We start from the raw sequence: 21,060 nt of genomic DNA, 5'->3' as shown, positions 1-21,060 counted from the left end.
GGGTGAAATGCATACTCTATTGAGTTAAGGTCCCATGATTGACTTGGCCACTCTAAAACTTTTCCCCTGTGATGAAGTCCTTTGTTGTGGCGGCGGTGTGTTTTGGGTCACTGTCCTGTTGCATGATGAAGCTTCTCCCAATTAGTTTGGATGCATTTTTCTGTAAATTGCCAGACAAAATGGTTTTGTACACTTAAGGGGAACTCAACCCAAACATTTTTTTCAAGAATGTTCCCAGAAGGCCCACTAGTTGGAACACGGCATTGTGATTAATATTGTGTAATATGAGTTGAGCAGCAAATTTTAGCCATCTCAGGGGAGGGCCATTTTGCCACTTCTGGCGACTGAAAATGACATCACAACTGCTCAGGGCTCAGGTAATGACCAATCACAGCTCAGCTTCAGAAAATAGGTCAGCTGTGATTGGTTGTTACCTGAGCACTGAGCAGTTGTGATGTCATTTTCAGTCGACAGAAGTGACAAAATGGCCGAATGGATCACGAACCACAGTTCGGGCCGCACATGGTTGGTGAAAAAAATTGTGTACGTTCTCGTGAAGGCAACATGATCAGTCTACATTCACTATAATAGTAGGTTGCAGAGGAACTTGAAAACCTCTGTGGATCATGTAAGACATGTATGGTAGCATTTTGGCAACTAAGGGTGACACGAGTCCGAGTAATTCGGGTACCTATATTTTTCTTTAAAATCATCATGTCATTTACACATGTCATGCAAGCTGAAATCACACTCATAACGTAACACACAACTGACGCGAAGGCTAACTTCAAAATAAAAGCTTATAGCCTTGGTAGGCTTTTATTTTGAAGTTGGCCTGCATAGTGGCGTGACAACTACCTTGACTTGTGTTTTCAACATTTTGGCTTGCCTTATCATAATTTTTATCGCCATTACATAGTTGCCGGAGGTGGGCATTATACAAAATTTTGCTGGTCCGTCATTCATCATCCATCGGCGGCCTGGGTACCCGTCTGTCATGCGTCTGTTGGACCGGTCCACCAGTCTGGCGGAAAGCCCACCTCTTGCTACCAATATACACAACGCCATCCCAAAATCATAATCAATCCCTAGTAGAGGTGGGCGATATATATCGTCATCAATACCATTGTCAATCCTGCTTTCACGATGTGTCATTTTACATTATCGAGTATTAATGCTGCCTCTTAAAGCATAACGACTCGAGTCAGTGTGACAATCATTCGCCGAATCAGCGGGCAGGACCCGTTTTTTTTTTTTTTTTTTGCCCATAATTGCCTACCCCTAATCCCTAGTTTAATACACTAAGAAACCACTGGTTAATTACGCTGTCATTGTATGATATGGCAGTAACCTCCGGTGTTCCCGGCCAGCAGCTAGCCGCTAGTAGATAGCAACAGGTGCCCATCTGGCAACAGCAAGTAGCTTGACAGATTCCACAAAAAAATAGTTTGACGGCTATTGCTTTGCTTTTTTTCTTTTCTTATTTTTCCAATGATGTGGACATTAATTCACTACTTTGAGGTCTTTTTTATTAACAGTCCATGTATAAAATAAGGTATCCTGCCTTATATTGCACTTTAAAAAAAAAATGGCCACATTTTGAGTTAATTTTTTAATTTTTTTTAATTTAATGGGCAAAAATGTTTTGGGGAAATAACTCAACACAGAGTTCTATTTATCTTTTTTTTGTTTTTGTTGTTAATTTTTTGGGCGTTCCGAAAAAGGATCCGATCTGTGACTTTATTGATCCGTTCAACTACAAATACTTTAGTCTTTCCATCACTTTGGTAGAGGTTAAGATTAGTTCCATCAATCCAGAAAAACTCATCTATTTACTTCGTTGCAAACTCCAATCCCGCCTTCTGATTCTTTTGGTTGATGAGTGGTTCACATGTTGTTGTATGGCCTGTTATTTCTTCTCTCCCAGTTTTCTTTGAACAGTGCAATGGTGGTACCAGGGTGACAGTGATGTCACCGCCATTGTCTTTTATGTGTTTCTTAACAGCTCTCACAATGTTTCTGTCATCAACTGCTGTTGATACACTTGGCCGACCTGTTCGATGTCTGTTGCTCAGACTAATACGCCATTCTTTTTTTTTTTTTTTTTTTTCAGCTCTTCATTCATCCATTATCCAATCTTCTTATCCTCACAAAGGTTGCGGGCGTTCTGCAGCCTATCCCAGCTGTCTTTGGGCAGTAGGAAGGTTACACCCTGGATTGGTTGCCAGCCAATTGCTGAAATTGTTTATTGGCTATTCCCAATGTTTGTGCAATAGCTCTGATCAATTTTCCCTCTTCGCTCAACTTCAAAATGGTTTGCTTTTCTCCCATAGAAAGCTCTCTGGTCTTCATGTTTGCTCATCAGCAAATGCAGTTTTCATTGGTGAAACCAAAAGCCAAAAACAAGCACTATCAATCTAAAAGGCAATACCTGACCAACTAGAAACACCTGTCGGTCCCAACATCTTCCAATACTTACTTGAAAGTGGTTGGCTTCAAACAATGTGCTCTTTCCTGAGTTGTTCAACACATCTAAAAGTAAATACCATGATGATTAAAGCTGGATTTCTCAACTTTTGATCTGAAACCCAATCCTTCAGTATACAACAAAATCAAAGGAATTGACTTTGATTATAATACTTTTAGAGGAGATTTGTTTCATTTGTTTGCACCATTCTGAAACATAAAATGCTACGTTGTATGGGTTTTCAACATATCTACACGATACGTTTCCAAATTTCACTCTTTTTTGGGTGTTCTAAATCAATTAAGCATTGCTAAGAGGATGGATTTATGTCATTTTAAAGTATTCATACCCTCAGACGTTCAATTAATATTCAATACATGTTACAAATGAATTAAATCAACAAGCCTAAGCAAGATGTACTGTATAGCAATCCTCATATACCAAGCATAAAGCTCATCAATGCATTGGGCGGTTAAGATGACTTCAGGGCTATCTGATTAGGAGCAAGCACATTTCTTGCTAAAAACATCACGCACACCTCATGACTGCATCACTGAGCTTAAACTATGATCTAGCCTTTGATCTTAAGCCATGATGATATTTTACAATCAATGTGATCCTGTCTTTATTTTTCAGCCATTATGATATTTTACAATCGAATAAATTGGCTGAGGAATGTAATCCAGTCAGTCCAGAGGCACCCAATAGGATCTACTACAAAATGAATTGTAGGATTTTTTCAGCAGGCTTGGTTGAAAAATGGGGACATTTCTATCAGAGTGAATTGACATGAAAAATATTGTTTGTGCTTTAGCATCTTAGTAGTTGTCATAAAAGCATTGCAGTTGCTTTCAACAAATCCAAGAATATTACATTATTTGAAGTTGCTCTCCATTAGAGCTCCTAAACTGAATTTCACATGTGGAAGAATAAATTGAAATCATTTTTAAGAGTGATTAAAATAATGCATTAAATATCAAATTATTAGATTGGTGCTCACGTGGACAAAAACTGTCTCACCTCAGTCTTTATTTTCAGAATCAGGCAAGTCTCAGGTCCGCAATTGGTACCTTTGCTGGTACACAAAACACATACATAGAAACTGACTATATTACTGTTGGTGTAGATTTTTTTTTTCAATATAGTTCAATCTGTTCAGGTTCGGTTAGCCATTTAACCTTGCATATTTCAAATACAGTTTTGGTGGGTCGACCTCTTCAGTATTTATCTGAGTGGGCATGCACACTTAACTGTACACATAACTAATAATGCAGGTGATTTAACAGAGTAAGACAATGTTCAGGGAATCAATCAACAAGAGGCAAATAATGGAAAAAATTAAATGCCTTTAAAGTAAGGTTTAACATGACCACATGGTATGATGCCAATTTAGATAATGTGAACAAGTACACTAATCATTGTTAATGAGGATTAAATGGTTAACGGAGTTTTGTGGCATTTCATATTTTACAAGTTCATAAAGATGCATACGCAATATATTGTAGGAAGACTGATTCTTAACATTTTTAGATTGGCATTTGTTAAGTGGGTAAGGATTTGGCTTGGGCTCTACAGAATATCTGGTTCAGCAAAAACGGCATCTGCTATTAGTAATACCAATAGCATGGGTCTCAACTCAACTGAAGGATTCGCCCTGAAGCATTATGAGCTATAATTATTGCTTGAATTACTTTCAGACATTTACAGGGGTGTCCAAACGTTTTGCAAAGAGGGCTGGATTTGGTGAGGTGAAGCTGTGGAGGGGCTGACCAATCATCTTCAATTTGCTCTAATTTTTCACAGCGTTTGCTACCAGTCACCTTGTAGGATGCATGTTTCGTCTGGTAATGACTCTTGATATTGAATTTCTTTAAAACAGCCAGTCTCTTAGTGAACTAGCCAGACGCAGTCGTTTTTTATTTCAGTGAAAAAAATATGACAATTTCCACTTATCCAGGATGAAATTGCCCTCTCTGTCAATTTTATCTTCACTACTGTCTTTATTTTAGAAATAGACTGGAAAGGGCCACACAGGGTCATGCAGTGAGGAGTTCACTCTGACACCTAACGACATGACTTTGCGAGTGTTGTGTTCGGAGGGGCAGAGTGCGCTTGAAGCGTATTCAAGAAAGCACCCGAGAACATGGCCACATGTCTGCTGCCATCTAATGGTGTAATATTGAATAGCTTTTTTGTACACCTACTGGGCACACATTTTGTCTGAGACTGCAGGCCGGCGAAATTTGAACACGGGCCGCATTTGGGCCCCGGGCCGTACTTTGGACAAGCGTGCTATAAGAGATCTGACGAAAGGGGATAACATTTCAAAGGAAAACAGCTCTCAGAAGTGAACTCGACTTTACCGAATGCATTTCATTGAAAATTATTAATTTGGCAACTGTTTGACATTCTAGGTGAAGACTTCAGACCTGTCATATTCTTTGCAACCAAGAAAGCAACGTGAACGTGTTTCACACATTGATAACAGCACATCAGGAGCAACTTTTGCGTCAGTGTCTTGCTCAGGGATACATTGACAGGAGTAAAAGTATCCTGGATATCAAAGCCAGGATCTCCCAGTTACAAAACAACTACAGTAAATAACAACCTGAGCAGAGCCTCTTTCCATCAGTGCATCAAAGAATTGTGCATTAGCCAAGTCTATGTATATGTACAATGTTTACAATATCATGGTAAAATCTGAATTTTAACATTCATTTTATATTAGCCCCACAGAGGGCCTTTAAGTCACCGCACAGTAGTCAGAAGCTCCTTGTTTGTTCTTAACAGTACAAGAGACGGATTTCTAACCTATCTATCCATCCATCCATCCATCCATCTTCAGCATAACAGATCCTGAAGCAACGGGGTTTACAGAGTGTTTTAATGTACAGCATTTCTTTATAGCTCTATACCACAAAAATAGTTAACCAATATCAGCGTTGCCATTTGGGTTGACTGGAATGTGACTTGATTTCACCGCTACCAGCCCAGGTGATTTAAGCATTCGACCATTGGCGTGGCTTGCAACAACCTGTGGCACACACCGGAGTAAGCTAGCGAGGAGAGCACGACGCACGTTACATCCTCAGCTAGAAGGGCAAAATTAAGTCTAGAGTAGTGACAGGCGAGCGGGAAAAAGGCATAGATGGTGACAGCGTGAGCGAGGGCTCGGTCGTTCGCTTCAGAGCAATTCTGTTGAAGAAAACAGGCAGCAGCTGCACTTACGAGGTTCATCATTCCCTACTTACCCCAGTTGAAAACGTTATTTTTAGTCCTTCGGGCGCAGCTTCGTCGGGTGTCATGTACCGGTGCCACTGCATTTATGTGGTCGCCATCGTTTCGTGCGTATATTCAGTCGTCCCAGAATGTGACTATACAGAGTCCGGCCAAGCGAAACGTCTCCGCTCGCCTGTCAGTCACCGCGCCGAGCCGGGCCGGTTGTCCGCTCAGCCGCCATTTTGGTTGTGATGGGAAGAATCCGCTGGCCAGCGCGTGTGCGCGCACGTACACGCCCGCGGCACACATGCGCACGCACCTGCGATGACCTTATTCCATCAGCATTCAATTTGGAAGTTAAATCTCAATTTCCTCCACAAATTGCCTCATTTGTATTCAAGTGAAGGGTAAACAAAACGCAAGCGGAAACAAACAAAACCTTAATTTTTTACAAAATTTTGGGAATTGTGGGACGTAAATTTTTCCAGGTACCCTTTTAGTTCTGACGACTTATTTATTTGTCAAAAATTCCCTTTAAATATTTTCAACCTCCACGAACGGTACTACAAAAATGCATTTATGTGGTAGACATACAGCTGTCAGAGCAATCCCCACGTCGGTGCGCGTACCGCTTTAAGACAATCACGTGAACGACACATTAACTGTGTCGACTCGGCAAAAGACGCGCGAAACTGTGTTTATAAGGAAGCGCGTCTGTCAACGGGATGCACTTGCCAAAACATTCCAAACCTTACGGACCTTTGTGGACGTCGTGCATTATAGAGCAGCCCCAGGGGGAAAAAAGTTGTCTGCCGTATCGGATCATTTTGATCTCATTTTGGAGAATAAAGTATTTCAATCTCCTTATTTCACCCACTTCCGCTCAGATTTCCGACTTGTTTTGTTCCATTCTAATTTGAATTAATTCCAAGGTAACTCTTACTTTACTATTCACATTTTTTTTGCAAGTTAAATGTCGCATTTGTCTCTCAGAGCTGCCTGACACAACAAAAAGCACCTCCTCAATGGATGCTAAGGCTGTTATGACTGGTTGTTACGTGACGTACAGTTGCTATGCAGTTGCTATGGGCCTTTACGCTTTGTCATATATGATGTCATATAGGCCTGATAGTCTTACAGTTTAAAAGTTTGAGTTACTCAGTGACTCGTTGTCAGTACGTCAAACCTTTTTTGAGTGAGAATGCAAGCTCTCTTCCAGTCCTGATCTCTGTTGTTACTTTGTATTTTGTTGATGAAGATTTTTTCCTCTTCAACTTCAGTGTCATGTCTGGGTATGGGTCCAAATCCCGATCCTCACGTGACAGAGGCCAAGCATGAGAATGGAGTTCCCATATACACCCAGGGTAAGCTCAGCTATACAGCCATTCTCTTCCTTTCTTACAGTTGTTTTGTTGATAATTAATTGTCAATCAGTAATTATTACTGATTTATTCTCCACTTCATGTTTAACATTTAACCTTCCAGGAAGCAGTTGCTTGATGAGGCACTGCTGAACTTCAATGTCAAGGACTTTCAGCCCCTCAGTATTGTGGAGAGTGAAGAGTTCAGGAACTGATTCACTTGGCTTCCGCAGTTCCTCGAGGTGCACAGAAGTAATAACCAGACTGCAGTCTGAAATTGTGCGTGTCATCGGGCACACAAACGAGGCCCGGCCTGGACCATCATTACAGCCCTCTGCAACCACATCTGGCATGTTATACATCATTATTATTTGTTGTTGGAAATTGTACTAAAATGTCAATTTTTTCATTTATTCATTTTTTTAAGATAACCTGTGGCAGCATTTGGACGATGAAGTCAGGAGATGTGAAAGAAGTGCAACTGCAGATTCTATTTCAGAAGTCCAAAGATACTTGGCAGTGGGGAACATTGGATGCACTCAAGAGCCACTAGTTTATTGGAAGAACCAGCAAACCTCCTATCCCAACCTCTTCCTGTTGGCAAAAGAGTTCCTGTGTACAGCAGCATCGTCTGTTCTGTGTGAGCGTGTGTTCTCCACTGCAGGAGAAATTGCGAGCAAAAAACGCAACAGACTTAATTTTCAAACATTGGAGAAACATTTTTTTTAAATAAAAATTTGTAATGACAAAAATTCCACAAGCATCCCCATTTTCACAGTATGATACATGTTCGCATTATTACAATATGGAACAGTATAATATGAATGCTATTGTACACACTCGACTCGGTCATCAAATAGGTGTCAGTTCAGTATGTCAAGTGGGTTGCATGAAGGGATAATTAAAGTCCAGCAGGTGTCAGTATGGAGTGACACAGTATCAACACAGTTCAACACAGTGTGTCATTGTGTCAACACTTCATGACGCCTCATCGACCCATCACTAGAAAATACCAATACATACAACAGCAAAAAACACGCTGAAACAAAGATAGCAAAATACATGGCGAGAACAAGAGAGGTCCTCTCTAGAAAATTCAATACTCAGTGCTTTGGTCAAGAGCAAGCAGAGGAATAATCCGATAAGGAGCAAACACATTGGCAGTCCTTTTATATAGGCTGATTGCAATGAGTTGCAGGTGTGCCGCTAAAGGGAACCGCCCACCCCTCCAACTGGAAAACACACCACACAGGACAGCAACATAAAAATTACGTACTGTAGCTCTGCTCCTGGGACCATCAGTCCACCGAGTCCCTACCCATCTGACGCAAACGGACAAGAGCCTGCTGTTGTCCCGTCTATCACAGCCAATATTTTACTCTCCGCTAATAATACCTTGAACTGTGTCGCCATTTTTTTTGTCTTTACTGGCTGCTCTTGCTCGGACTCGCTGTCAATCATCCTAAAATTCAGCCTTGTCAACATTTTGAAACAGATGGAATGCTTATTCTACTGTATAACATTTTTTTATTGACCATGGCGGCTTTTTCTCAAAAATCAATTGAAAAGTGGTTGCTATGGACCCCGGCGCAGGAATAAGGACTCATAAATATGTTTATGTTCATATATTTTATCCATCCATCAATTATCGATACCGCTTATTCTCAAGGGTCGCGGGCGTGCTGGAGCCTATCCCAGCTGTCTTCGGGCAGTGGGCGGGGGACACCCTGAATTGTTTGCCAGCCAATCGCAGGGCACACAGAGACTAACAAACAACCGCACTCACAATCACACCTAGGGGCAATTTAGAGAGTCCAATCAACTTACCATGCATGTTTTTGGAATGTGGGAGGAAACCGGAGTACCCGGAGAAACCCCACGCAGGCACAGGGCATTTATTTATTTATTATATATATATATATATATATATATATATATATATATATATATATATATATATATATGAACAGCATGAGAATAATATTTTTACAGACACAGGAAAAGTTGAAAGACCAAGAACACCTATATGCAAACAGAGTAACAATGACAAAATTAAGGCTGGGAATTCTAGTTGAGCAAACCTTGTGTGGTTGACGGCTGCATTATTACATCAGCAGGGGAAAAAATGCAGAAAACAGACTTCGGTGCTATCAAAGTACAAATTTATTCCTGGGCATGTTAACAGCCTACTGCTTCTGCTGCTCATCAAAGCGGAGTAATACCATATATCTGGGTAGGTACACAGCAGTGATTGCTCGATGTACTGTCCTCTCACTTCTTCACAAATACACGCATCCGCACACGTAAAAATAATCCCGAAAAATACCCCCAAAACATTGACAATTGATAGAAATTCTCTGAAGTAAAACGGCTTCAAAACGTTGGTGCTTGGTTTGACCGGAAGGGGTGTTGCCTTATTAGATTTTACCGGAAATATTTCACACCACTCCATGTATATAGTCCATTAATTTCAATAATATGCAAAAAATATTTTCTATTAGTGTTGTCACGATCCCAAATTTTGACTTTGATACTCTACCTACATAAAGTACCTCTATACCGGTACCAAAACGGTACCTCGACAAAAATCTAAAATCAGCTCAATTAAAACAGACAAGGGAACTTCAAATTATTATTACTTTTTTATTAATTCAAAATATTAGGATATGTATCTGTTTGTTTGTCTGTGGGAGAGTGAGATAAATATGTTACACGGTTTCTTTCTATACTTGATTATTTATATTTGATAGATGACATGCAAATTAAACTTTAAGAAAAAGGCAGAAAGCTCTTTGCCCTTGGCACCACATAGCGAAAATTCTGATTGGATGATGTGGGAGGAAACCAAAGTACCTGGAGGAAGCCCATGTTGGAGTTTTGTAGGTCTCGAGTCCATAAGCCCAATTGGCAATTTACAAAACAACTACTTACTCAATGCGTGTTCATTTTATCTTTCAAGAAGGTATCCAATCATATCATATCATAATGTGGGTTGGTCTCCTCCCTGGCTGGCCCTGCCTATGGGGCTGATCCTCACCAGCTGGTCCCGTGCTCAGATCAGGGCACGCTGACTTTGAACTGATTATGCGATGTGTAATTCCCAATTTGGTTTTTGGTTAACCTGTTGGCTAATATTCTTATAGATTCAGATCCTTCACCCACGTGGGCACGGGGAGAATATGCAAACTCCACACAGGAAGGCCGGGGCCGGATTCAAACCCACGACCTCTGCACTGTGAGGCGGGCGTACTAGCCAGTCGACCACGCTATTATACTACTGCATAATATATTTGAATGGAGTGAACGTGATATTGCACTCACATTCTCACCGTTTGTGAGCTGTTCACACCGTTAGTGAGCTGAACCAAGGCGAATGTTGCACACCAGACTTGGCATTTTAAGCATTTTATTAAAAGTATTTCTTGAATTCTGTGGCAACAGTACCAGAAGTACCTCTAATTTACAGTACTGAAATTGGGATTTGTAAATCCTGCTCCAGCCTTTCTTTGTGGACTTTGCAATTTGCATGAAACAATTTGGTCAAAAATAACCCGAATAGGTTTATTTTTATGGCCACAAATGGCCACTCAGACTGTGGCATACAGGCCGCCAGTAGCCCATCCCTGGAATACAGCGGAAAACTGTACAGACAAAATAAACAAACACAATTTAGTCACTATCGTCTTTCCGTTTCAAGCCTATCATGCCGATCTGGCCCTTTTGTAGGTCATCCTTGTTTTTACTATATGCAGTAAGGTGGCCCTGCTACATTTTCCCTCCCTGGCCTGGATTCAGCAACTACTGAATATAAAAACAGGCAGAAAAGGAGAATGAATGATGACATATTGTAAATCTAATGTGCATTCGGGTGGAACAGATTGAATATTAGTTTGTGTGAATTCCTTCATATACTGATCAGTTTAATGTGCATATATGAGCAGAATGAAATAAAACTACAAAGTGCATGACTGGTAGGTCTTAGGATCTCTGTTATCTTGTCATTCGGGTTACTGAGTTGACAAAGTGTTCCCATATGCAGATCTGTAGGATTTAGTACACTCCAAAATCCCGCAAATCTACATGACTGTGTGGGAACATACACTACCCTACTTTAGTTGTTGTCTTTTGCTTATGATAAACATCTTTCGGAATTTCATTCAAATGTGTTCTGTTTCGAAGTGTATACATACAGTACATATTTATACTGTATTGAAGTGTAAAACAAAGCATTTTTGTTGATTTTGTGTTATCGGGTTTACCATTCATACCAAATGCAGCTACGTTTATTTTGTAATATTTCTTTTCCTCCTCTTATTCCTAAAGAAATAACTACCTAAATATTTGAATTCTGTCTGTAACAATTAATCTCTGCGGTAAAGTGGAATATGGTGGTTGTCTAAATTTCTAATCTGAATTGCCAAAAGGTGAATATGGTTGTTTGTGCCCAGCGATTTGTTGGCGACTAGTCCAGAGTGTACCATACTTCTCTAATGACACCAATGAGCAGGCCCAAGCCAATGTGGCACCCTAGGCAAGATTTTATATGCCACCCCCCTCCATGGACGATATACATGTACTTAGAAAAGATGTCGAATAGCATTGTTTTTACCATTGCCTTTAATGTATGAAATTACATGCTATAATAATTTAAAATGACTAAATGGAACATTTTAGTTTTTTCAAGACTGCATTGTTACTGTCAAACAAATCATGTGAGTGATTGGCTGTTGCCACATCTAAATGGAGAAACCTAAAGGAGTAAAACGTCACCCCTCTTTCTCCCATTTTCCTTCTCTTTCTTTCTTACCTCCTCTTTTTTTCTTCCTTGTATTCTGGATTGTTTTGGATATTTAGGCATGTCTACAAAGTTCTCTGGGGTTGCATCAATAGATTTGTCCCTCTCCCAACACAGAGTAAGTCTATACCAATCAGCCAGAGGAGGTAGTATTTGGTATGATCATTTGTAGTCAATGTCCGCTGATAGTGTAGTGGTACACACGCCTGAGTTGTGTGCGGGCAGCGTGGGATCGATTCCCGCTCAGTGACAGTGTCTATGTGTGCCCTGCGACTGGCTGGCGACCAGTTCGGGGTGTAGTCTGCCTTCGCCCATTGACGGCTGGGATAGGCTCCAGCAACTCCCCGCGACCCTATATAGGATAAGCGGTTTGGAAGATGACATGACATGACATTTGTCGTCAGATTAATTGGGCATTCCTTTAAAAAAAATGTTAGCTGTTCCATATTGAAGGTTGGTTGTCAGGTTACTGTAAAAATGTGCAGCTTCAACTACTTGAAAGAGATTCATTCATCCACAAATTATTTCTTCTGGATTTTATTTAATGATCAAGCAAAGTTTTTCCTTTTTTTTAGTCACTGGCAATGAGGTGCATTAAGTGCATTGGCATTTCAAAGAAATCTATAAATCTACAAAAATCTACAAATTAACATAAAAAATATATTAATGTAAATACAGTAAGTGTTCAAATTCTATAACAGCCTTACATTTGTTCATGTTTCACTATTCTCCACAAAAAAGGCTGTCACTGTTTTAACTTTTTAGTTTTGAGGCGGACTTTAGGATTATGCATCTCACCCAGCAGGTATGAGTTCGGGGCCTGTTTGTATTAATGTTTTGGGCACAATATTGGATTGTGATTATTCTCTTGTTGGCAGTCGAGGAATAAAGACGTGTTTGCAGTCAGTCGTGTGCTCTCCTTTGTACAGTCACAGTTTAACAATAAATAATTAATGTATTTACATGATTAAATAAAGTTCATTCTGTGTCTTAATCGTAACTTGAATTGTTGGTTCTTGTATATCAAACAGGTTACTTTTAGGTTACCTGACATGTTTCTGCGGAAACTTTCGCCTTCTTCAGAGTGTCACGTGACGAGTCACACACCGTCACGTGACACGATCTGCGCGAGCAGCTACGCTGATTTCAAATTAATTCACCTTGCTCCCCTTTGCTTACTTAATTGTTTGTATCAATTTCAGTATCAATGTACCATTCATTCCTTTCGACGTGAAATCAAGAGTTATTATTTAATAATTCGTTTCATATAACTGTGTTGAAAGTGAATTTCTACCCGACTTTTGGCGCCCCCTAGAGTGCATGGCGCCCTTATTAGAATTTGCTTATCTCGTCGGAGGGGGCGAGCCGGCTCTGCCAATGAGGACAAGCAATATAGAAAATGAAAGGAGAGATGGATAGATAATTTATGGTTCCTTGGTGCCATCTGCTGGTTACAGAGGTTAAATAAAACAACAAACAAAATGATGCCGGGTAACAACGCTACCAACCACAGTTTGTAAAGGTTCACTGAATGGTGCGAGACATAGGCCTACTGTATGCTCATCTTCATCCTTTGGGGAAGAAGGTGTGCATCCAGCAACAAGCAGGGCATGTATCACCCGTAAAATGCCAAAAATATTTGAGACACCACCTGGAAAAAAGTACTTACTTTTCGGTTGCACATGATTAAAATGTGGTAAACCGATGTTGCACATGATTAAAATGTGGTGAACCGATGTAATTTTCCTGTATTTTCCTCAAGAATAAAGAAATGGTACGTGTTAGTTTAACACATTTTAATTATGTGCAACTGAATCTACATGTTCGAATTAAGTAAATCGCACCCCCCCCCGCCCTTTTTAATCAAGTACTAAAGTGCTAATATTTTTGTAGATGATTAATTTCCAATACAGCTCTTATGTTGTAGAGGATTAATTTCCAATACTTATTAGCGCTTATGTTGAAGGTGTACCTACCTACTGTTATGGTCACTGAGTATAATTAGCATGAACAGATGAATTATTTAGTGGTTGATAGGTGATACTTATATACAGACACTCATTACAAAGAAAATGTGATAGTGAGATGATATCAAGAAGATATGCTGAGTAAATAGATTTAAAAAAATAACCAAGAGCTCGAGTTTCACTTCATGGTTCAATTGTATTTTGAAGGGGAGTAGCCTATGCTGCTTTCCACTGACAATAAATCTTCATTGATAATGACATGTAGACAACAAATAACAGATGGAAGTAACCACATGCTGCTGAAATTTAGCCGAGGTAATGGTTTTAGTGATTAACAGCTTGTAGCCTCTCCTCAGACATGCTGATTGTTGCAGTGTCTTTGCACGACATGCTCTGTCTATTATTGTTTTGGAGGCAATGCTGTGACCAGTGTTGGGGGCAGCGCGTTACAAAAGTAACGCAGTATAGGAATATATTGCATTTAGACAGTAACGACGTAACGTAACTTGTTGCACCGATTTTTTAAAAAATATTTGACGCGTTACAACGCCCATAGTACACGTTCTCACATCTATATGTTACAGTTAATAAGTAGATCTGTTCAGAATATCACTTGATCGTAAATTATTACCCCCAACAGTACTTAGTAAAAAGATCCTGTCGATCTTGGAGTCTCACGTAACAACATGAGTGCGCGAGTCAAGACACTGCGCTCCTTTCTTATTTACCTTTTTTTTCAAATCACCTCGAAACTTTACCTCCATGTAGTAAAAGAAAATTAGAACTAACTGAACTTTCAATTGTTATAAATAGAAAAAATAATAATGAAAAAGGAAAAAACATTTAGTCAGGTCAGTTTTGACTTCAATACATATTTTTGCTTTTATTACACATGCCCTGTCTGTGTGTTTCGATTTATCTATCCATCTATCTATCTATCTATCTATCTATCTATCTATCTATCTATCTATCTATCTATCTATCTATCTATCTATCTATCTATCTTGTTAGAACAATTATCGATTATGTTATGCATCACTATTATTTGTGTGTAAATGGCAAATGGACTGTCACTTGTATAGCGCTTTTCTACCTTTGGTACTCAAAGCGCTTCACACTGTACCTCATCTACCTCCTGATGACGCAGCGTCGGGAGCAACTGGGGGTTCAGTATCTTGCTCAAGGATACTTCAACATGGTCACAATGGCCAGGGATTGAACCCACAACCTGCCGGTTGGGAAAGGACCACTCTACCACTGAGCCATGCCGCCCCCAGTGTGTAAATTAATTTGAGAATAATGATAATTTCATTTGTGGTTTACAGTCTGTGATTATTTATTTACTGGACAAAATATCAGTTCCAATATTTATATTTAAAATATAAATCTTATTGATACAAATATTGATCAAAGGTAGTGATGTCCCACCACACCATAGAGTCGAAACATTTAATATTATAGACCACACTATATAGTTAAATATGCTCATAAGTTAATTTTACCAGCTAGAGTATGGCAGCAAATTTGGCATTTTCCTTTTAAGGTCTTGAAATCATTATTAAATAAATTAATACCCGATTTTTGACAAAGTAACTTAAAAGTAACTTAAACTTGAGTAACGCATTACTCTACAAATAGAGTAATATTGTAAAGAAACGTATTACTTTCACATGCAAGTAACTAGTAATATGTAGTATATTACATTTTGGAAGTAACTTGCCCAACACTGGCTGTGACCATCTATGATTTCTCATACCTACTTTATGAAAGCATTATCATAACTACAAAACAAAGTTTTACAACTTAATCCACCCCCAAAAGTATTCTGTCATTCGGCATACGGAAGTAGCCTATTGAGTGCACCCACTCACACAGTTACTGGAATTTTCTCCTCTCTGCTATTGATTTTTTTGGTTGGCTTCACAAATGTTTACACAGCTAGGCTGGAGAAATACAAAATCAACAGACACCCAAACCTCCCCGCCCCCACTCTCTAGTATTTTCTGCATGCATTAGAGGTCAGGAAACACACAGGATGTGATCAGACCAATAAACTACTGTACTGGGAGACTGTGAGGCTGTCAGGGATTGTATGTCAGCGAAAAGATTAACTCTTTCATGCATGGCACAAGTGCATAATTTAGCGTTCATAAAAATAAAAACGATTAATCATGAGTTCATAAATACTGTAGCGCTTGAGGTTTTCAGCATTGCAAAGTATGCAGAAGCTGTACTGTATTGATTCATCAAATGTTACTTAAGAGAACCATGAGAGGGTCGGTCACACCGATGCTCATGAATGAATTCCACGGCTACATAATTACTGCATCTCAGACTGGCTCAAGTGTATTCATCTTTACACTGTCTAATGTTGCTGGCTAGAGTTGTTTCTGTATGCCATAATGCAGCGTTTGACATTAACGGTGATCCGTGCCCAGTATGCCGTTGTTTTGGTCCAACCATTAACCTGGCAGACCAACAGACGGTCAACAGAGGCAGGCCTGGCTGGTAGAGTAGTACAAATTTGCAGAGCTGGTAATTTTACAAAAGATTTCCCGTCTGTTTATCGCCTTCGACTGCAGCGAGGGTACCCTTCTGCCGTCCGTCTATCCGTCTTTTTGTCAAGCCTAGTAATCGCCTATAGGTCGGTCCGACTATCATTTTAAACGGGCTTCCGTTAGCGTTTCAGTCGACAAAGTTCAACGACACCCCCATAAAACCCGAGTGAAGCGTTGGAGATGTGAACGGATGTTATTCCCTCCTCACTCAAACTTGCTGCTGTTTCCCCCATCATCAAAAAACCTGGACTCAACCCTGACATCTTGAGCAACTTCCGACCCATCTCCAATCTCCCCTTCCTGTCCAAAATCATAGAACGTGTCGTCGCGTCCCAAATCAAAGCCCACCTTGACAATTAAAATTTTCTGGATTCCGCACACAACACAGCACTGAAACCGCCCTCCTCAAAATCACCAACGACCTCCTCCTCTCCTCTGACTCCGGCCAACTCTCCATTCCCATCCTCCTCGACCTCACCGCCGCCTTTGACACCATCAACCACTTCATCCTACTCTCTCGCCTGCAATCTGTCAACATCACCGACAACGTCCTCACCTGGCTTCACTCCTACCTCACAGACAGGAAACAATTCACCCACATCAACAACTGCTCCTCATCCACTGCCCCCCTGTCCCATGGTGTCCCTCAGGGTTCTGCGCTTGGTCCTCTTCTCTTCATCCTCTACCTTCTCCCCCTCGGTCAAATTATCCGTCACCACGGTCTCCGCTTTCACTGCTACGCCGATGACATCCAATTGTACATCTCCACTAAATCCATCAACTCTACTATCCACTCCATTCTGTCCAACTGTCTTTCTGATATTAAATCATGGATGCAAACAAACTTTCTTTTTCTCAACTGCTCTAAATCCCACCTGCTAATAATTGGCCCAAACTCCCTTACACAAACTGCCTCCAACTTTAACCTCACTCTTGACAACTCCACCCTGTCCGCCTCCTCTCACTGTCGCAACCTTGGTGTCCTCTTTGACAACAATCTTTCTTTTGATCAACACATTACCCAAATCACCAAAACCGCTTTCTTTCACCTCAGGAACATTTCTCGTCTCCGCCCCTCACTTTCCTTCACTGCCACTCAGACCCTCACCCATGCCTTCATCACCTCCCGCCTTGACTACTGTAATAGCATCCTCTACGGCACAAGCTCCAAACGCCTTAATAAATTACAATACATCTAGAAGGCTGCCGCCCGCCTTCTCACTCACACCCGCTCCCGTGACCATATCACTCCCATCCTCAAAAGCCTCCACTGGCTTCCCATTCCCCACCGCATTCAATTTAAACTCCTCCTACTCACCTCCAAAGCCCTTCACATCCAGGTCCCCTTCTACCTCTCCGATCTTCTCCACTCATACACTCCTTCTCGCACCCTCTGCTCCTCAAATGCGAACCTCCTTGCCATCCCCCATACCAAGTACAAAACCTGGGGGGACCGAGCCTTCTCTGTTGCCACCCCCACTTATTCTTGTTGTGAAGGGTCTTTGAATGGTATGAAAAGCGCTATAAAAATAAAATGTATTAATAGTATTATTATTACCGGTATTATTATTACATTCGAATGGCTGCTGTCACGCAGAGCTGGGCACTTTGCCCTTTTTTTTGTCCGCCCTCCGTCCACGACCTGGATACACTTCCATCCTCATCCCTATTCATAAAAATTATTGTCCTCCGACCCGTCCGTCCTTGTCCTTTTAAAGTGCTTCCATCCTTGCATTCCATCGGTCCCCCGCCCCATCGCCCCTAAAAAATAACAAACCTCTGTGCACTCATAAACATTAGCTGGGACAGGCTCCACCCTCATGAGGATAAGTGGTTTAAAGATCATTAGCTGGATAATTTTCCGTGCACATCCACTTAACAGCTGGGAGTATCGTGAGTGGATTAAATTGTTTACAACTGTTCAACCAAGATACCATTTAGCTGCAACACAACGTCATCGTGATGTGATGAAGATGATAATGACAGGAGCAAGCCAGGGGACAATCAGGAGAATATTTAAGATTGAGTAATACAATAATCCAATACTATTTGTGTTTTAATACAAGACATTTTCAGTTTTTATAAAATAATCATTCAAAATAACGCAAGGTTACTTTAAGAGGAAACAAAGACTCCCACTTCCGGGTCATCCAAATATATACGCTTGTAGATTTTTAAGGTCTAAAGATGTCCCACACAAGGACATACTTGGCATGCAAAGGGATAAGGTACTAAATGTTAAGAGTTAGTTAACAAAATTGCTATCCTGATTTACACACAAGACAGGCTGGGCGCGTTTCTAAATGGCATCCTGACTCCTGAACACAAGAGGGCAGAATATACATGTGCAATGTGCCTACTGGGAAGCACATGAAAAGTGTTGTGCAGGCAATAATGAAGGTGGCTCCGCAGAAGAGAACATGCAGTGGTCTTGGTTTTTAAAAGAACCCAACACAACACGTTCAGTCGGTACTTGACCCGGTTAGGGACGAATAGGGGGATGGACGAAAACTCACTTCCGTGCTTGCTTAGTCCGTCCTTTTTAAAAGACTTCTCATCCTCCGTCCGTCCGTTCACAATATGGGCGTCCGTCCGGACCATTCCGTCCCTGGGACGGAATGACTGCTGTCACGTGAAAATCAAAAAAGTAAACATGATGTTGTGTGTATTGTGACAGCTTTTGCTTGTGGTCTTGGTGTGTTGTGCACATGTGTGAGGAAGACCGTTGAAGACCCTTGTCTCCCTCTGACGTGTGTTGTGGGGCTCGCCCTTTTCGATGACGTGCAACGGCCACGATCCGAGAGGCAACTCCGGCCTTGGAGAAAGCTCTCCCATGCGTTTCCCGACTGTGGTTAAGCGATAAAAACTGGAACGGATAACACTGATAAAATTGACATTGACCGTACAGATTCGCGATATACGGCGCACATGTTTGAATAGGTGTTTCCACCAGTACAAATTATGCCGAAAGCTTACAACTTGACAGGTATGCGAGCCCAAGAGGACGGCCCAGGTTGAATGTTTGGGCTGGTTTACAAACTGCATGAACAAAACTCTGGACTGTCTTCTTTACGTAATAGTTGTGTAGCACTGTATGTAGCCCTATAACATAAAACACAATGACTGCTTTACTTACCCTGCCAGGCTGCCACCCATGTGAGGACAAGCGTTTCAGAAAATAAATGAATGTTTTACTTACCTGTCTTTTTGGACGATATCATAAAGTGCGAAATGCTGACCTATCGTTTTCAATACCTGCAGGGCATGAAGAAAACAAATAAATTGGAAGGAAATCAAAAACTTTATTTTGGGACCTATGGACGTATATTTAATTCCATACAAATCAAACTTGATGTCTGCAAATGCAAAATAAAGGGTTTTCACAATTAAATCAATAACTTTATCCCATTTTAAATGCCATTAATTAGTTTGAATGAACAACAGCATGTAACACTTTTTAGAGTGTCCTATGGACAGATGAGACAAAGATGAACTTATACCAGAGTAGCGAGATGAGAAGAGTATGGAGAAGGAAATAATTGCTCATGGTCCAAAATATTCCCCCTCATCAATGAAGCATGGTGGTGGTGGCATACTGCAGAGATTGTTGTAATTCCTATACCATTCCCATAATTAGTATGTAAATACCCTCAATTAAAACTGAAAGTCTGCAGTTAATGCACTTCTTGTTTGTTTCATTTCGAATCAATTGTGGTGGTTTATAGAACCAAAAAGATCTGAATTATGTCCATGTAACAGTATTTATGGACCTGACTGTATGTACAGTACATACAATAGTTTACATTATGGTTAAAATAAATTTTAAAAAAATCTTGTAAAGACTCTGAGTTAATAATTCAGTATAATTATGCAATGTGTATTCCAATCAAACAGTTTGGACACAAATTATCATTCAATAGCATGAGAAAAGCAAGTGTGTGTGAGGGTGTGGGTGTGTCTGTATGTATATATGTATATATGAACGTATGTATGAACATATGTAAGCTGGTACCAAGTATTGATACATTGATATATGTATGTATGTATGTATGTATGTATGTATGTATGTATGTATGTATGTATGTATGTATGTATGTATGTATGTATACAGTATAGAGTATGTGTTTGTGTTATATACAGCAAGATAAATGTATATAGGCATTATATATATAGCCTAATAGCTATATACTGTATTGATTGAATCAATCAATCAATCAATCAATCAATCAATCAATCAATCAATCAATCAATCAATCAATCAGTCAATCAATCAATCAATATATAGCTATTAGAATTATTTATGAGTTATTCATGAATTATATAGATGTGTGTAGTGTGTAAAAAAAATATATAAATATATATATATATATATGTATATATATTATTATATATATATGTGTGCTTACTTACTATGTTTATGTTATTGTTTACGTGTTATTCATGAAAATACTAACAATACTGTGAACAATGCTGGATAACAACTACACATCATCAGCTATTTTGAGGGTGAAAAAGGTCCTACAAGATAGATTGAAACATAACACTAGAACTCGTCCTATCAGTCACTGAAGTATACTCTATATATCTAAGGGAGTATAGAGTATATGGGTGTCCATTTGACTGCGCAGCCTTGGCTTTGGGTTACAGTCTTTAATGTGACAGAGGGGAATGACTGCTCTGGATACTTACGGGC

General features: G+C 40.1%; 1 protein-coding gene and 1 long non-coding RNA gene across 7 annotated transcripts in view; one reads left to right on the top strand and one right to left on the bottom strand.

Annotated features, from left to right (window-relative positions):
* The window catches only part of LOC147150474 (C-myc promoter-binding protein-like), a 59,325-nt gene extending 53,164 nt beyond the window's left edge, over positions 1–6,161 (bottom strand). The window contains exon 1 of one of the 6 annotated variants that reach the window (XM_086024711.1): positions 5,719–6,161. The gene's annotated coding sequence lies outside the window, so the exon portion shown is untranslated. The remainder of the gene's footprint in view (positions 1–5,718) is intronic. The other 5 variants (XM_086024714.1, XM_086024712.1, XM_086024713.1 and 2 more) reach the window with 5 other exon arrangements.
* Positions 6,162–6,839: 678 nt separating this feature from the next.
* Positions 6,840–7,994, top strand: LOC147150473 (uncharacterized). Its single transcript, XR_015086019.1, has 3 exons — positions 6,840–7,050; positions 7,172–7,396; positions 7,475–7,994. It is a non-coding gene; the product is annotated as an uncharacterized LOC147150473 (long non-coding RNA).
* The last annotated feature ends 13,066 nt before the right edge of the window (positions 7,995–21,060 follow it).

The sequence above is a fragment of the Filicampus tigris genome, chromosome 3 (genome assembly GCF_054856515.1).
Source record: "Filicampus tigris isolate MCC_2025a chromosome 3, RoL_Ftig_1.0, whole genome shotgun sequence".
In the NCBI taxonomy this organism is placed as follows: domain Eukaryota; kingdom Metazoa; phylum Chordata; class Actinopteri; order Syngnathiformes; family Syngnathidae; genus Filicampus; species Filicampus tigris.
This window is presented reverse-complemented; position numbering and strand designations above follow the sequence as displayed.